Here is a 15,000-nt window from a genome sequence, read left to right on the forward strand (position 1 = left end):
AGGCAACTCGTTCGAACGTCAAAGCCAACCAAATGGCAATTACCCGAGGGACATGCTTTTCGCAAGGCACCTTCCACTAGGGAATCACAGACAACCCGAAGGCGAGTCGAAGACAACCTAAAGGCGATCACCCGAGGGACATGGAGGAATGCACCAGTGGAGTTCGCTGCCCAGGCAGGGATCCGTCCAACTCGCACAAACCGAACACAACTCACGCGCCACGACGTACACTGTGCACCAGCCCCCCAAAACGAATCACCCCCCGAAGGACTAAGAAGCCCGACGAACGCGCGAAAACATTTAGAGAGGCCGAGCAAGCACCGGTTAGCGCGAATGCAAATAACAAGCGCAACAGGCAACTTTCGAGGGACATACTTTTCGCAACAAGCTTCCACTAGGAAAGCATAGGCAACTCCTTCGAACGTCAAAGCCAACCAAATGGCAATTACCCGAGGGACACGCTTTTCGCAAGGCACCTTCCACTAGGGAAGCGCAGGCAACCCGAAGGCAAGTCGAAGACAACCTAAAGGCATCACCCGAGGGACATGGAGGAATGCACCAGTGGAGTTCGCTGCACAGGCAGGGATCCGTCCAACTCGCACAAACTGAACACAACTCACGCGCCACGACGTACACTATGCACCAGCCCCCCAAAACTAATCGCCCCCCGAAGGACTAAGAAGCCCGACGAACGCACAAAAACATTTAGAGAAGCCGAGCAAGCACCGGTTAGCGCGAATGCAAATAACAAACGCAACAGGCAACTTTCGAGGGACATACTTCTCGCAACAAGCTTCCACAAGGAAAGCACAGGCAACTCGTTCGCACGCCAAAGCCAACCAAATGGCAATTTAACCGAGGGACATGCATTTCGCAAGGCAACTTGTACAATTACCCGAGGGACATGGCATGCTTGCCAAGGCCGTGGCATGACATGCTGCTGGCCGAGGCCGGGGCAAGGCATGCTGATGGCCGAGGCCGTGGCAAGGCATGCTGATGGCCGAGGCCGTGGCATGGCATGCCATGCTGCTGGACAAGGCCGTGGCAAGGCATGCTGCTGGCCAAGGCGTTAGCATGGCTTGCTGCTGCTGACCAAGGCTTGGGCTTGCCATGCTGCTGGCAAAGGCCGCGGCATGGCATGCTGCCGGCCAAGGCCGGGGCGGGGCATGCTGCTGGCCAAGGCTTTGGCATGGCATGTTGCTGGCCAAGGCCATGGCATGGCATGCTGCTGGCCAAGGCCGTGGCATGACATGCTGGGCAAGGCCGGGGCATGGCAAGCTGCTGGCCAAGGTCGTGGCATGGCACGCTGCTGGCCAAGGCCGGGGCATGGCACACTGCTGGCCAAGGCCGTGGCATGGCACGCTGCTGGCCATGGCCGTGGCATGACAAGCTTGCCAAGGCCGGGGCATGGCATGCTGCTGGCCAAGGCTTTGGCATGCCATGTTGCTGGCCAAGGCTGTGGCATGGCATGCTGCTGGCCAAGGCCGTGGCATGACATGCTGGCCAAGGCCGGGGCATGGCATGCTGCTGGCCAAGGCCGGGGCATGGCATGCTGCTGGCCAAGGCCGGGGCATGGCATGCTGCTGGCCAAGGCCGTGGCATGACCATGCTTGCCAAGGCCAGGGCATGGCATGCTGCTGGCCAAGGCTTTGGCATGCCATGTTGCTGGCCAAGGCTGTGGCATGGCATGCTGGCCTAGGCCAACGTGCCACCGCCACCACCGTGGGCCGCCACTCGACGCATCCCGTGCTTGGCTATGTAGTTTCGATGCCACAAGCCAAGCGATGGCATGTGCCAATCGTCCGCCTAGGCATAGGCGGGGCCTATGGCCTGGCCATGCTGGCCAGCCTTAAGGGAGGTGCCCCCCCCTTATAATAGCCTGTTAAGCCCTTTTCAATCTGGCAGGAGGAAACATCAACCATGTTCGAGGAGTCATAATGGGGTTTTTTTAAAAAGTAATGGTTTTTTGCCAAAACTTTCAACATGAAAGTTGTATGAAATAATTTAATACACCATAAAAAAAATTATAAAAAAATATTTGGCCACCGGAATATTTTATTTTAATTTATTTCAATTTTAATACTTAAAAAATAATAAAAATTACTAAAAATACTCAAAAAATTCTAGAAAAATTCCAACAATTATAAGATGAGGCACTAGTAATTATAGTAATTTTTTAAATTATTTTTTTATTTTTTATTTATTTTATTATAATTTTTATGAGTAAATAAATAATTAAAAAGCCCGACGAACGTGCAAAAACTCTTAGAGAAACCGAGCAAGCATCGGATAGCTCGAATGCAAATAACAAACGCAACAGGCAACTTCCGAGGGACATACTTTTCCCAACAAGCTTCCACTGGGGAAAGCACTAGCAACGTGTTCGCAAGTCAAAGGCAACCAAACGGCTATTACCCGAGGGACATGCATTTCGCAGGGCAACATATACGTAAGTCAAAGCCAAACCAAATGGCAATTACACGAGGGACAGGATTGCTTGCCAAGGGCGTGGCATGCGATGTTCTAGCCCAAGGCCAAGGCACGCCACGCTGCGGGACAAGGCCGTGGCAAGACATGCGGCTGGCCTTGGCCTTGGCATGGCATGCCGCTGGCTTTGGCTGGGCTGCGTTGGCCGTGGCATGGAATGTTGTGCTAGCTTCGGATGGGCTGCCTTGGCCTTGGCATGGCATGCTGCTGGCCTTGGCCTTGGCATGGCATGCCGCTGGCCGTGGCATGGCATGCTGCTGGCCTTGGCCTTGGCATGGCATGCTGCTGGCCTTGGCCTTGGCATGACATGCTGTTGGCTTTGGCTGGGCTGCCCTGGCCGTGGCATGGCATGCGGCTGGCCTTGGCCTTCGCATGGCACGCCGGTGGCTTTGGCTGGGCTGCCTTCCCCGTGCCATGCCATGCTGCTGGCCTTGGCCATGGCATGGCATGCTGCTGGCTTTGGCTGGGCTGCCTTGGCCGTGGCATGGCATGCTGCTGGCCTTGGCCTTGGCATGGCATGCTGCTGGCTTTGGCTGGGCTGCCTTGGCCGTGGCATGGCATGCTGCTGGCCTTGGCCTTGGCATGGCATGCTACTGGCCTTGGCCGTGGCATGGCATGCTGCTGGCTTTGGCTGGGCTGCCTTGGCCGTGGCATGGCATACTGCTGGCCTTGGCCTTGGCATGGCATGCTGCTGGCTTCAGCTAGGCTGCCTTGGCTGGGGCATGGCATGCTGCTGGCCTTGGCCTTGGCATGGCATGCTGCTGGCTTCGGCAGGGCTGCCTTGGCCGTGGCATGGCATGCTGCTGGCCTTGGCCTTGGCATGGCATGCTGCTGGCTTTGGCTGGGCTGCCTTGGCCGTGGCATCGCATGCTGCTGGCCTAGGCCTTGGCATGGCATGCTGCTGGCTTTGGCAGGGCTGCCTTGGCCGTGGCATGGCATGCTGCTGGCCTTGGCCTTGGCGTGGCATGCTGCTGGCTTTGGCTGGGCTGCCTTGGCCGTGGCATCGCACGCTGCTGGCCTAGGCCTTGGCATGGCATGCTGCTGGCTTTGGCTAGGCTGCCTTGGCTGTGGCATCTCATGCTGCTGGCCTTGGCCTTGGCATGGCATGCTGCTGGCCTTGGCCTTGGCATGGCATGCTGCTGGCTTTGGCTGGGCTGCCTTGGCCGTGGCGTGGCATGCTGCTGGCCTTTGCCTTGGCATGGTGTGCTGCTGGCTTTGGCTGGGCTGCCTTGGCCGTGGCATCGCATGCTGCTGGCCTTGGCCTTGGCATGGCATGCTGCTGGCTTTGGCTGGGCTGCCTTGGCCGTGGCGTGGCATGCTGCTGGCCTTGGCTGTGGCATCGCATGCTGCTGGCCTTGGCCTTGGCCTGGCATGCTTCTGGCTTTGGCTGGGCTGCCTTGGCCGTGGCATGGCATGCTGCTGGCCTTGGCCTTGGCATGGCATGCTGCTGGCTTTGGCTGGGCTGCCTTGGCCGTGGCATGGCATGCTGCTGGCCTTGGCCTTGGCATGGCATTCTGCTGGCTTTGGCTGGGCTGCCTTGGCCGTGGCATGGCATGCTGCTGGCATTGGCCTTGGCATGGCATGCTGCTGGCTTTGGCTGGGATGCCTTGGCCTTGGCATGGCATGCTGCAGGCCTTGGCCTTGGCATGGCATGCTGCTGGCTTTGGCTGGGCTGCCTTGGCCTTGGCATGGCATGCTACTGGCCTTGGCCATGGCATGGCATGGCAAGCTGCTGGCTTCGGCTGGGCTGCCTTGGCCTTGGCATGGCATGCTGCTGGCCTTGGCCTTGGCATGGCATGCTGCTGGCTTTGGCTGGGCAGCCTTGGCCGTGGCAGGGCATGCTGCTGGTCTAGGCCTTGGCATGGCATGCAGCTGGCTTTGGCTGGGCTGCCTTGGCCGTGGCATGGCAAGCTGCTGGCCTTGGTCTTGGCATGGCATGCTGCTGGCTTTGGCTGGGCTGCCTTAGCCGTGGGATGGCATGCTGCTGGCCTTGGCCTTGGCAAGGCATGCTGCTGGCTTTGGCTGGGCTGCCTTGGCCGTGGCATGGCATGCTGGCGGCCTTGGCCTTGCCATGGCTTGCTGCTGGCTTTGGCTGGGCTGCCTAGGCCGTGGCAAGGCATGCTGCTGGCCTAGGCCTTGGCATGGCATGCTGCTGGCTTTGGCTGGGCTGCCTTGGCCGTGGCATCGGATGCTGCTGGCCTTGGCCTTGGCGTGGCATGCTGCTGGCTTTGGCTGGGCTGCCTTGGCCGTGGCATCGAATGCTGCTGGCCTTGCCCTTGGCATGGCATGCTGCTGGCTTTGGCTGGGCTGCCTTGGCCGTGGCATGGCATGCTGCTGGCCTAGGCCTTGGCATGGCATGATGCTGGCTTTGGCTGGGCTGCCTTGGCCGTGGCATCGCATGCTTCTGGCCGTGGCCTTGGCATGGCATGCTGCTGGCTTTGGCTGGGCTGCCTTGGCCGTGGCATGGCATGCTGCTGGCCATTGCCTTGGCATGGTGTGCTGCTGGCTTTGGCTGGGCTGCCTTGGCCGTGGCATCGCATGCTGCTGGCTTTGGCCTTGGCATGGCATGCTGCTGGCCTTGGCCTTGGCATGGCATGCTGCTGGCTTTGGCTGGGCTGCCTTGGCCGTGGCATGGCAGCCTTGGCCGTGGCATGGCATGCTGCTGGCCTTGGCCGTGGCATCGCATGCTGCTGGCCTAGGCCTTGGCATGGCATGCTGCTGGCTTTGGCTGGGCTGCCTTGGCCGTGGCATGGCATGCTGCTGGCCTTGGCCTTGGCCTGGCATGCTTCTGGCTTTGGCTGGGCTGCCTTGGCCGTGGCATGGCATGCTGCTGGCCTTGGCCTTGGCACGGCATGCTGTTGGCTTTGGCTGGGCTGCCTTGGCCGTGGCATGGCATGCTGCTGGCCTTGGCCTTGGCATGGCATGCTGCTGGCTTTGGCTGGGATGCCTTGGCCTTGGCATGGCATGTTGCAGGCCTTGGCCTTGGCATGGCATGCTGCTGTCTTTGGCTGGGCTGCCTTGGCCGTGGCATGGCATGCTGCTGGCCTTGGCCATGGCATGGCATGGCAAGCTGCTGGCTTCGGCTGGGCTGCCTTGGCCTTGGCATGGCATGGTGCTGGCCTTGGCCGTGGCATGGCATGCTGCTGGCTTTGGCTGGGCTGCCTTGGCCTTGGCATGGCATGCTACTGGCCTTGGCCATGGCATGGCATGGCAAGCTGCTGGCTTCGGCTGGGCTGCCTTGGCCTTGGCATGGCATGCTGCTGGCCTTGGCCTTGGCATGGCATGCTGCTGGCTTTGGCTGGGCAGCCTTGGCCGTGGCAGGGCATGCTGCTGGTCTAGGCCTTGGCATGGCATGCAGCTGGCTTTGGCTGGGCTGCCTTGGCCGTGGCATGGCAAGCTGCTGGCCTTGGTCTTGGCATGGCATGCTGCTGGCTTTGGCTGGGCTGCCTTAGCCGTGGGATGGCATGCTGCTGGCCTTGGCCTTGGCAAGGCATGCTGCTGGCTTTGGCTGGGCTGCCTTGGCCGTGGCATGGCATGCTGGCGGCCTTGGCCTTGCCATGGCTTGCTGCTGGCTTTGGCTGGGCTGCCTAGGCCGTGGCAAGGCATGCTGCTGGCCTAGGCCTTGGCATGGCATGCTGCTGGCTTTGGCTGGGCTGCCTTGGCCGTGGCATCGGATGCTGCTGGCCTTGGCCTTGGCGTGGCATGCTGCTGGCTTTGGCTGGGCTGCCTTGGCCGTGGCATCGAATGCTGCTGGCCTTGCCCTTGGCATGGCATGCTGCTGGCTTTGGCTGGGCTGCCTTGGCCGTGGCATGGCATGCTGCTGGCCTAGGCCTTGGCATGGCATGATGCTGGCTTTGGCTGGGCTGCCTTGGCCGTGGCATCGCATGCTTCTGGCCGTGGCCTTGGCATGGCATGCTGCTGGCTTTGGCTGGGCTGCCTTGGCCGTGGCATGGCATGCTGCTGGCCATTGCCTTGGCATGGTGTGCTGCTGGCTTTGGCTGGGCTGCCTTGGCCGTGGCATCGCATGCTGCTGGCTTTGGCCTTGGCATGGCATGCTGCTGGCCTTGGCCTTGGCATGGCATGCTGCTGGCTTTGGCTGGGCTGCCTTGGCCGTGGCATGGCAGCCTTGGCCGTGGCATGGCATGCTGCTGGCCTTGGCCGTGGCATCGCATGCTGCTGGCCTTGGCCTTGGCATGGCATGCTGCTGGCTTTGGCTGGGCTGCCTTGGCCGTGGCATGGCATGCTGCTGGCCTTGGCCTTGGCCTGGCATGCTTCTGGCTTTGGCTGGGCTGCCTTGGCCGTGGCATGGCATGCTGCTGGCCTTGGCCTTGGCACGGCATGCTGTTGGCTTTGGCTGGGCTGCCTTGGCCGTGGCATGGCATGCTGCTGGCCTTGGCCTTGGCATGGCATGCTGCTGGCTTTGGCTGGGATGCCTTGGCCTTGGCATGGCATGTTGCAGGCCTTGGCCTTGGCATGGCATGCTGCTGTCTTTGGCTGGGCTGCCTTGGCCGTGGCATGGCATGCTGCTGGCCTTGGCCATGGCATGGCATGGCAAGCTGCTGGCTTCGGCTGGGCTGCCTTGGCCTTGGCATGGCATGGTGCTGGCCTTGGCCTTGGCATGGCATGCTGCTGGCTTTGGCTGGGCAGCCTTGGCCGTGGCAGGGCATGCTGCTGGTCTAGGCCTTGGCATGGCATGCAGCTGGCTTTGGCTGGGCTGCCTTGGCCGTGGCATGGCAAGCTGCTGGCCTTGGTCTTGGCATGGCATGCTGCTGGCTTTGGCTGGGCTGCCTTAGCCGTGGCATGGCATGCTGCTGGCCTTGGCCTTGGCATGGCATGCTGCTGGCTTTGCCTGGGCTGCCTTGGCCGTGGCATGGCATGCTGGCGGCCTTGGCCTTGCCATGGCTTGCTGCTGGCTTTGGCTGGGCTGCCTTGGCCGTGGCAAGGCATGCTGCTGGCCTAGGCCTTGGCATGGCATGCTGCTGGCTTTGGCTGGGCTGCCTTGGCCGTGGCATCGCATGCTGCTGGCCTTGGCCTTGGCGTGGCATGCTGCTGGCTTTGGCTGGGCTGCCTTGGCGTGGCATCGAATGCTGCTGGCCTAGGCCTTGGCATGGCATGCTGCTGGCTTTGGCTGGGCTGCCTTGGCCGTGGCATCGCATGCTTCTGGCCGTGGCCTTGGCATGGCATGCGGCTGGCTTTGGCTGGGCTGCCTTGGTCGTGGCATGGCATGCGGCTGGCCTTGGCCATGGCATGGCATGGCATGGAAAGCTGCTGGCTTCGGCTGGGCTGCCTTGGCCGTGGCATGGCATGCTGCTGGCCTAGGCCTTGGCATGGCATGCGGTTGGCTTTGGCTGGGCTGCCTTGGCCGTGGCATCGCATGCTGCTGGCCTGGACCTTGGCATTACATGCTGCTGGCTTTGGCTGGGCAGCCTTGGCCGTGGCATGGCATGCTGCTGGCCTTGGCCTTGGCATGGCATGCGGCTGGCTTTGGCTGGGCTGCCTTGGCCGTGGCATGGCTTGCTGCTGGCATTGGCCTTGGCATGGCATGCTGCTGGCTTTGGCTGGGATGCCTTGGCCTTGGCATGGCATGCTGCAGACCTTGGCCTTGGCATGGCATGCTGCTGGCTTAGGCTGGGCTGCCTTGGCCGTGGCATGCCATGCTGCTGGCCTTGGCCATGGCATGGCTTGGCAAGCTGCTGGCTTCGGCTGGGCTGCCTTGGCCTTGGCATGGCATGCTGCTGGCCTTGGCCTTGGCATGGCATGCTGCTGGCTTTGGCTGGGCAGCCTTGGCCGTGGCATGGCATGCTGCTGGTCTAAGCCTTGGCATGGCATGCAGCTGGCTTTGGCTGGGCTGCCTTGGCCGTGGCATGGCATGCTGCTGGCCTTGGTCTTGGCATGGCATGCTGCTGGCTTTGGCTGGGCTGCCTTGCCCGTGGCATGGCATGCTGCTGGCCTTGGCCTTGGCATGGCATGCTGCTGGCTTTGGCTGGGCTGCCTTGGCCGTGGCATGGCATGCTGCTGGCTTTGGCTGGGCTGCCTTGGCCGTGGCATCGCATGCTGCTGGCCTTGGTCTTGGCATGGCATGCTGCTGGCTTTGGCTGGGCTGCCTTGGTCGTGGCATGGCATGTGGCTGGCCTTGGCCACGGCATGGCATGCCAAGCTGCTGGCTTCGGCTGGGCTGCCTTGGCCGTGGCATGGCATGCTGCTGGCCTAGGCCTTGGCATGGCATGCGGCTGGCTTTGGCTCGGCTGCCATGGCCGTGGCATCGCATGCTGCTGGCCTAGGCCTTGGCATTACATGCTGCTGGCTTTGGCTGGGCAGCCTTGGCCGTGGCATGGCATGCTGCTGGCCTTGGCCTTGGCATGGCAAGCGGCTGGCTTTGGCTGGGCTGCCTTGGCCGTGGCATGGCATGCTGCTGGCATTGGCCGTGGCATGGCATGCTGCTGGCTTTGGCTGGGATGCCTTGGCCTTGGCATGGCATGCTGCAGACCTTGGCCTTGGCATGGCATGCTGCTGGCTTTGGCTGGGCTGCCTTGGCCGTGGCATGGCATGCTGCTGGCCTTGGCCATGGCATGGCATGGCAAGCTGCTGGCTTCGGCTGGGCTGCCTTGGCCTTCGCATGGCATGCTGCTGGCCTTGGCCTTCGCATGGCATGCTGCTGGCTTTGGCTGGGCAGCCTTGGCCGTGGCATGGCATGCTGCTGGTCTAGGCCTTGGCATGGCATGCAGCTGGCTTTGGCTGGGCTGCCTTGGCCGTGGCATGGCATGCTACTGGCCTTGGTCTTGGCATGGCATGCTGCTGGCTTTCGCTGGGCTGCCTTGGCCGTGGCATGGCATGCTGCTGGCCTTGGCCTTGGCATGGCATGCTGCTGGCTTTGGCTGGGCTGCCTTGGCCGTGGCATGGCATGCTGGCGGCCTTGGCCTTGGCATGGCTTGCTGCTAGCTTTGGCTGGGCTGCCTTGGCCGTGGCAAGGAATGCTGCTGGCCCAGGCCTTGGCATGACATGCTGCTGGCTTTGGCTGGGCTGCCTTGGCCGTGGCATCACATGCTGCTGGCCTTGGCCTTGGCATGGCATGCTGCTGGCTTTGGCTGGGCTGCCTTGGCCGTGGCATCGAATGCTGCTGGCCTTGGCCTTGGCATGGCATGCTGCTGGCTTTGGCTGGGCTGCCTTGGCCGTGGCATGGCATGCTGCTGGCCTAGGCCTTGGCATGGCATGATGCTGGCTTTGGCTGGGCTGCCTTGGCCGTGGCATCGCATGCTGCTGGCCGTGGCCTTGGCATGGCATGCTGCTGGCTTTGGCTGGGCTGCCTTGGTCGTGGCATGGCATGCGGCTGGCCTTGGCCATGGCATGGCATGGCAAGCTGCTGGCTTCGGCTGGGCTGCCTTGGCCGTGGCATGGCATGCTGCTGGCCTAGGCCTTGCCATGGCATGCGGCTGGCTTAGGCTAGGCTGCCTTGGCCGTGGCATGGCATGCTGCTGGCCTAGGCCTTGGCATTACATGCTGCTGGCTTTGGCTGGGCAGCCTTGGCCGTGGCATGGCATGCTGCTGGCCTTGGCCTTCGCATGGCATGCGGCTTGCTTTGGCTGGGCTGCCTTGGCCATGGCATGGCATGCTGCTGGCCTTGGCCTTGGCATGGCATGCTGCTGGCTTTGGCTGGGCTGCCTTGGCCTTGGCATGGCATGCTGCTGGCCTTGACCTTTTCATGGCATGCTGCTGGCTTTAGCTGGGCTGCCTTGGCCGTGGCATGGCATGCTGCTGGCCTTGGCCTTGGCATGGCATGCTACTGGCCTTGGCTGGCCTGCCTTGGCCGTGGCATGGCATGTTGCTGGCCTTGGCCTTGGCATGGCATGCTGCTGGCTTTGGCTGGGCTGCCTTGGCCGTGGCATCGCATGCTGCTGGCCTAGGCCTTGGCCATAGCATGGCATGGCAAGCTGCTGGCTTCCGCTGGGCTCCCTTGGCCTTGGCATGGCATGCTGCTGGCCTTGGCCTTGGCATGGCATGCTGCTGGCTTTGGCTGGGCTGCCTTGGCCGTGGCATGGCATGCTGCTGGCCTTGGCCTTGGCATGGCATGCTGCTGGCTTTGGCTGGGCTGCCTTGGCCGTGGCATGGCATGCTGCTGGCCTTGGCCTTGGCATGGCATGCTGCTGGCTTTGGCTGGGCTGCCTTGGCCGTGGCATCGCATGCTGCTGGCCTAGGCCTTGGCATGGCATGCTGCTGGCTATGGCTGGGCTGCCTTGGCCGTGGCATGGCATGCTGCTGGCCTTGGTCTTGGCATGGCATGCTGCTGGCTTTGGCTGGGCTGCCTTGGCCGTGGCATGGCATGTTGCTGGCCTTGGCCATGGCATGGCATGGCATGCTGCTGGCTTGGGCTGCCTTGGCCTTGGCATGGCTTGCTGCTGGCCTTGGCCTTGGCATGGCATGCTGCTGGCTTTGGCTGGGCCGCCTTGGCCGTGGCATGGCATGCTGCTGGCCTTGGCCTTAGCATGGCATGCTGCTGGCTTTGGCTGGGCTGCCTTGGCCGTGGCATGGCATGCTGCTGGCCTAGGCGTTGTCATGGCATGCTGCTAGGTTTTGCTGGGCTGCCTTGGCCGTGGCATGCCGTGCTTCTGGCCTTGGCCTTGGGGCTGGGCTGCCTTGGCTGTGGTTCTTATCACTAGACGTGCGTTGCGTGTGAAGGCGTGCAAAGGCGTGCGCGACCATGTGCGCAACACGCGCACCGTGGTCAAAAGACCACGCGCGCGGTATTCGCACAGGCCACGCTGCCCACGCCGCGGGCATGCCAGGCCGGCTGCATGGCAGGCCGCCCAGGCCGTGCGCATGCCATGCCGTGCTGCCCAGGCCGGCTGCATGCCAGGCCGCCCAGGCCGTGCGCATGCCATGCCGTGCTGCCCACGCCGCGGGCATGCCAGGCCGGCTGCATGGCAGGCCGCCCAGGCCGTGCGCATGCCATGCCGTGCTGCCCAGGCCGGCTGCATGCCAGGCCGCCCAGGCCGTGCGCATGCCATGCCGTGCTGCCCATGCCACCCGCATGCCAGGCCGGCCACGCCCGCGCGCATGCCACGCCATGCTGCTCAAGGCTGCGCCCAAGGCCGCGGTCCAGGCCGCCCAAGGCCGCGCCCGAGCCGCCCAAGGCCCCGCCCAGGCCGCGCAAGGCCGCCCAAGGCCGCGCCCAGGCCGCCCAAGGCCGCGCACGAGCCGCCCAAGGCCGTGCCAAGGCCGCCCAAGGCCGCGCCCGAGCCGCCCAAGGCCGCGCCCAGGCCGCACAAGGCCGCGTCCAGGCCGCCCCAGGCCGCGCAAGGCCGCCCAAGGCCGCGGCCGAGCCGCCCAAGGCCGCAGCCCAGGCCGCGGTCGAGCCGCAGTGCATGTAACCCAAGGCCGCAGCCCAGGCCGCGCCCAACATGGGGCGTACCTGCCACTGCCTTGCCCTGGGCAAGGGAGGTGCCCCCCCCCCTTATAATAGCCTGTTAAGCCCTTTTCAATCTGGCAGGAGGAAACATCAACCATGTTCGAGGAGTCATAATGGGGTTTTTCTTAAAAAGTAATGGTTTTTTGCCAAAACTTTCAACATGAAAGTTGTTGGAAATAATTTAATACACCATAAAAAAAATTAAAAAAAATATTTTTTTACCGAAAATATTTTATTTTAATTTATTTCGATATTAATACTTAAAAAATAATAAAAATTAATAAAAATGGTCAAACAATTATGGAAAAATTCCAATAATTAAAGGATGATTGACTAGTAATTATAGAAATTATTAAATTATTTTTTTAATTTTTTTATTTTATTTTGATTTTTTTATGCCAAATAAGGGCTTTAAAAATTCGAAAAGCTCCAGAAAAATTGCAAAAAAATAGGGAATGACATTTAAAATTGATTGTAGTGCATTTTTAATTGTGTTGCACGGTTTGGGTAAGATTATAAAAGAGTCATGTTCAAAAAGATCGATCGAGGCGGTGGCATGCCATGGCCTTGGCCTTGGCCTTTGCCCGCGGCCTTGGCCTTGGCCTTGGCCATGCCTTGCACAGGGACTTGGCCTTGCCCACTGCCTTGGCTTTGGCCTTGGCTTTGGCCTTGGCCTTGGCCTTGGCCTTGGCATGGCATGGCATGCTCGCCGAGGCCGTGGCATGCCTTGCTTCTAGCCAAGGCCGTGGCGTGGCATGCTCGCCCAGCCCGTGGCATGCCATGCTCACCCAGCCCGTGGCATGCCATGCTCACCCAGCTCGTGGCACGCCATGTTGGCCCAAGGCATTGGCATGGCATGCCGGCCAAGGCATGCTGCCCAACGTTGCACAAGGCGGTGCCATGGCATGGCATGCTGACCAAGACCGTGCCATGGCATGCTGGGCGAGGCCGTGCCATGGCATGCTGGCCGAGGCCGTGGCTTGCCATGCCACCACGGCCGTGGCATGCCGGGCAACGGACCGGCATGGCCCAGCCCGTGGCACGCCATGTTGGCCCAAGGCATTGGCATGGCATGCCGGCCAAGGCATGGTGGCCAACGCTGCGGCACGGCGTGCTGGACAAGGCGGTGCCATGGCATGGCATGCTGACCAAGACAGTGCCATGGCATGCTGGCCGAGGCCGTGGCATGGCATGCTGGCCGAGGCCGTGGCTTGCCATGCCGCCACGGCCGTGGCATGCTGGGCAACGGACCGGCATGGCATGCTGGCCATAGGGGTGGCACGACATGCTGGCCAAGGCAGTGGCATGGCATGCTGGCCAAGGCTAAGGCATGGCACGCTGTGGCATGGCACGCTGGCCAAGGCAGTCGCAAGGCATGGGGGCCGAGGCCGTGGCATGGCATGTTGGGCAACGACTTGGCAAGGCATGCGGGTCGAGCCCGTGGCATGGCACGCGGGCCGAGCCCGTGGCATGGCACGCCGGCCGAGGCATGGCATGGCATGCGAGCCGAGGCCGTGGCATGGCATGGCATGCGGGCCGAGGCCGTGGCATGGCATTCCATCCTTGGCATGCGGGGCAACGCTGTGGCATGGCATGCAGGCCGAGGCCGTGGCAAGGCATGTTGGCCAAGGCCATGGCATGGCCCGCTGGGCAACGCGGTGGCGTGGCATGCTGGGCAACGCTGTGGCAAGGCATGCGGGCCGAGGCCTTGGCATGGCATGCGGGCCGAGGCCGTGGCATGGCATGCGAGCCGAGGCCGTGGCATGGCATGTTGGGCGACGCCGTAGCAAGGCCTGCGGGCCGAGGCCGTGGCATGGCATGTTGGGCGACGCCGTAGCAAGGCATGCGGGCCGAGGCCGTGGCATGTCATGTTGGGCCGAGGCCGTGGCATGACATGTTGGGCGACGCCGTAGCAAGGCCTGCGGGCCGAGGCTGTGGCATGGCATGTTGGGCGACGCCGTAGCAAGGCATGCGGGCCGAGGCCGTGGCATGTCATGCGGGCCGAGGTCGTGGCATGGCATGCGGGCCGAGGCCGCGGCATGGCATGTTGGGCGACGCCGTAGCAAGGCATGCGGGCCGAGGCCGTGGCATGTCATGCGGGCCGAGGTCGTGGCATGGCATGCGGGCCGAGGCCGTGGCATCGCATGTTGGGCGACGCCGTAGCAAGGCATACGGGCCGAGGCCGTGGCATGGCATGTTTGGCGACGCCGTCGCAAGGCATGCGGTCCGAGGCCGTGGCATGTCATGCGGGCCGAGGCCGTGGCATGGCATGCGGGCCGAGGCCGTGGCATGGCATGCGGGCCGAGGCCGTGGCATGGCATGTTGGACGACGCCGTAGCAAGGCATGCGGGCCGAGGCCGTGGCTTGTCATGCGCGCCGAGGTCGTGGCATGGCATGCGGGCCGAGGCCGTGGCGTGGCATGTTGGGCGACGCCGTAGCAAGGCATGCGGGTCGAGGCCGTGGCATGTCATGCGAGCCGAGGCCGTGGCATGGCATGCGGGCCGAGGCCGTGGCATGGCAAGTTGGGCGACGTCGTGGCAAGGCATGCGGGCCGAGGCCGTGGCATGGCATGCGGGCCGAGGCCGTGGCATGGCATGTTGGACGACGCCGTAGCAAGGCATGCGGGCCGAGGCCGTGGCATGTCATGCGGGTCGAGGCCGTGGCATGGCATGTTTGGCAACGCCGTGGCAAGACATGCGGGCCGTGGCATGGCATGGCATGCGGGCCGAGGCCGTGGCACGACATGTTGGCCAAGGCTAAGGCATGGCACGCCGGGGAACGCGGTGGCATGGCATGCTGGGCAACGCGGTGGCAAGGCATGCGGGCCGGAGCCGTGGCATGGCATGTTGGGCAACGTCGTAGCAAGGCATGCGGGACGAGGCCGGGGCATGGCATGTTGGGCGACGCCGTCGCAAGGCATGCGGTCCGAGGCCGTGGCATGTCCTGCGGGTCGAGGCCGTGGTATGGCATGCGGGCCGAGGCCGTGGCATGGCATGTTGGGCGACGCCGTAGCAAGTCATGCGGTCCGAGGCCGTGGCATGTCATGCGGGCCGAGACCGTGGCATGGCATGTTTGGCAACGCCGTGGCAAGACATGCGGGCCGTGGCATG

This window comes from Camellia sinensis, chromosome 13, assembly GCF_055761805.1.
Source record: "Camellia sinensis isolate YWXY chromosome 13, ASM5576180v1, whole genome shotgun sequence".
NCBI classification, from domain to species: domain Eukaryota; kingdom Viridiplantae; phylum Streptophyta; class Magnoliopsida; order Ericales; family Theaceae; genus Camellia; species Camellia sinensis.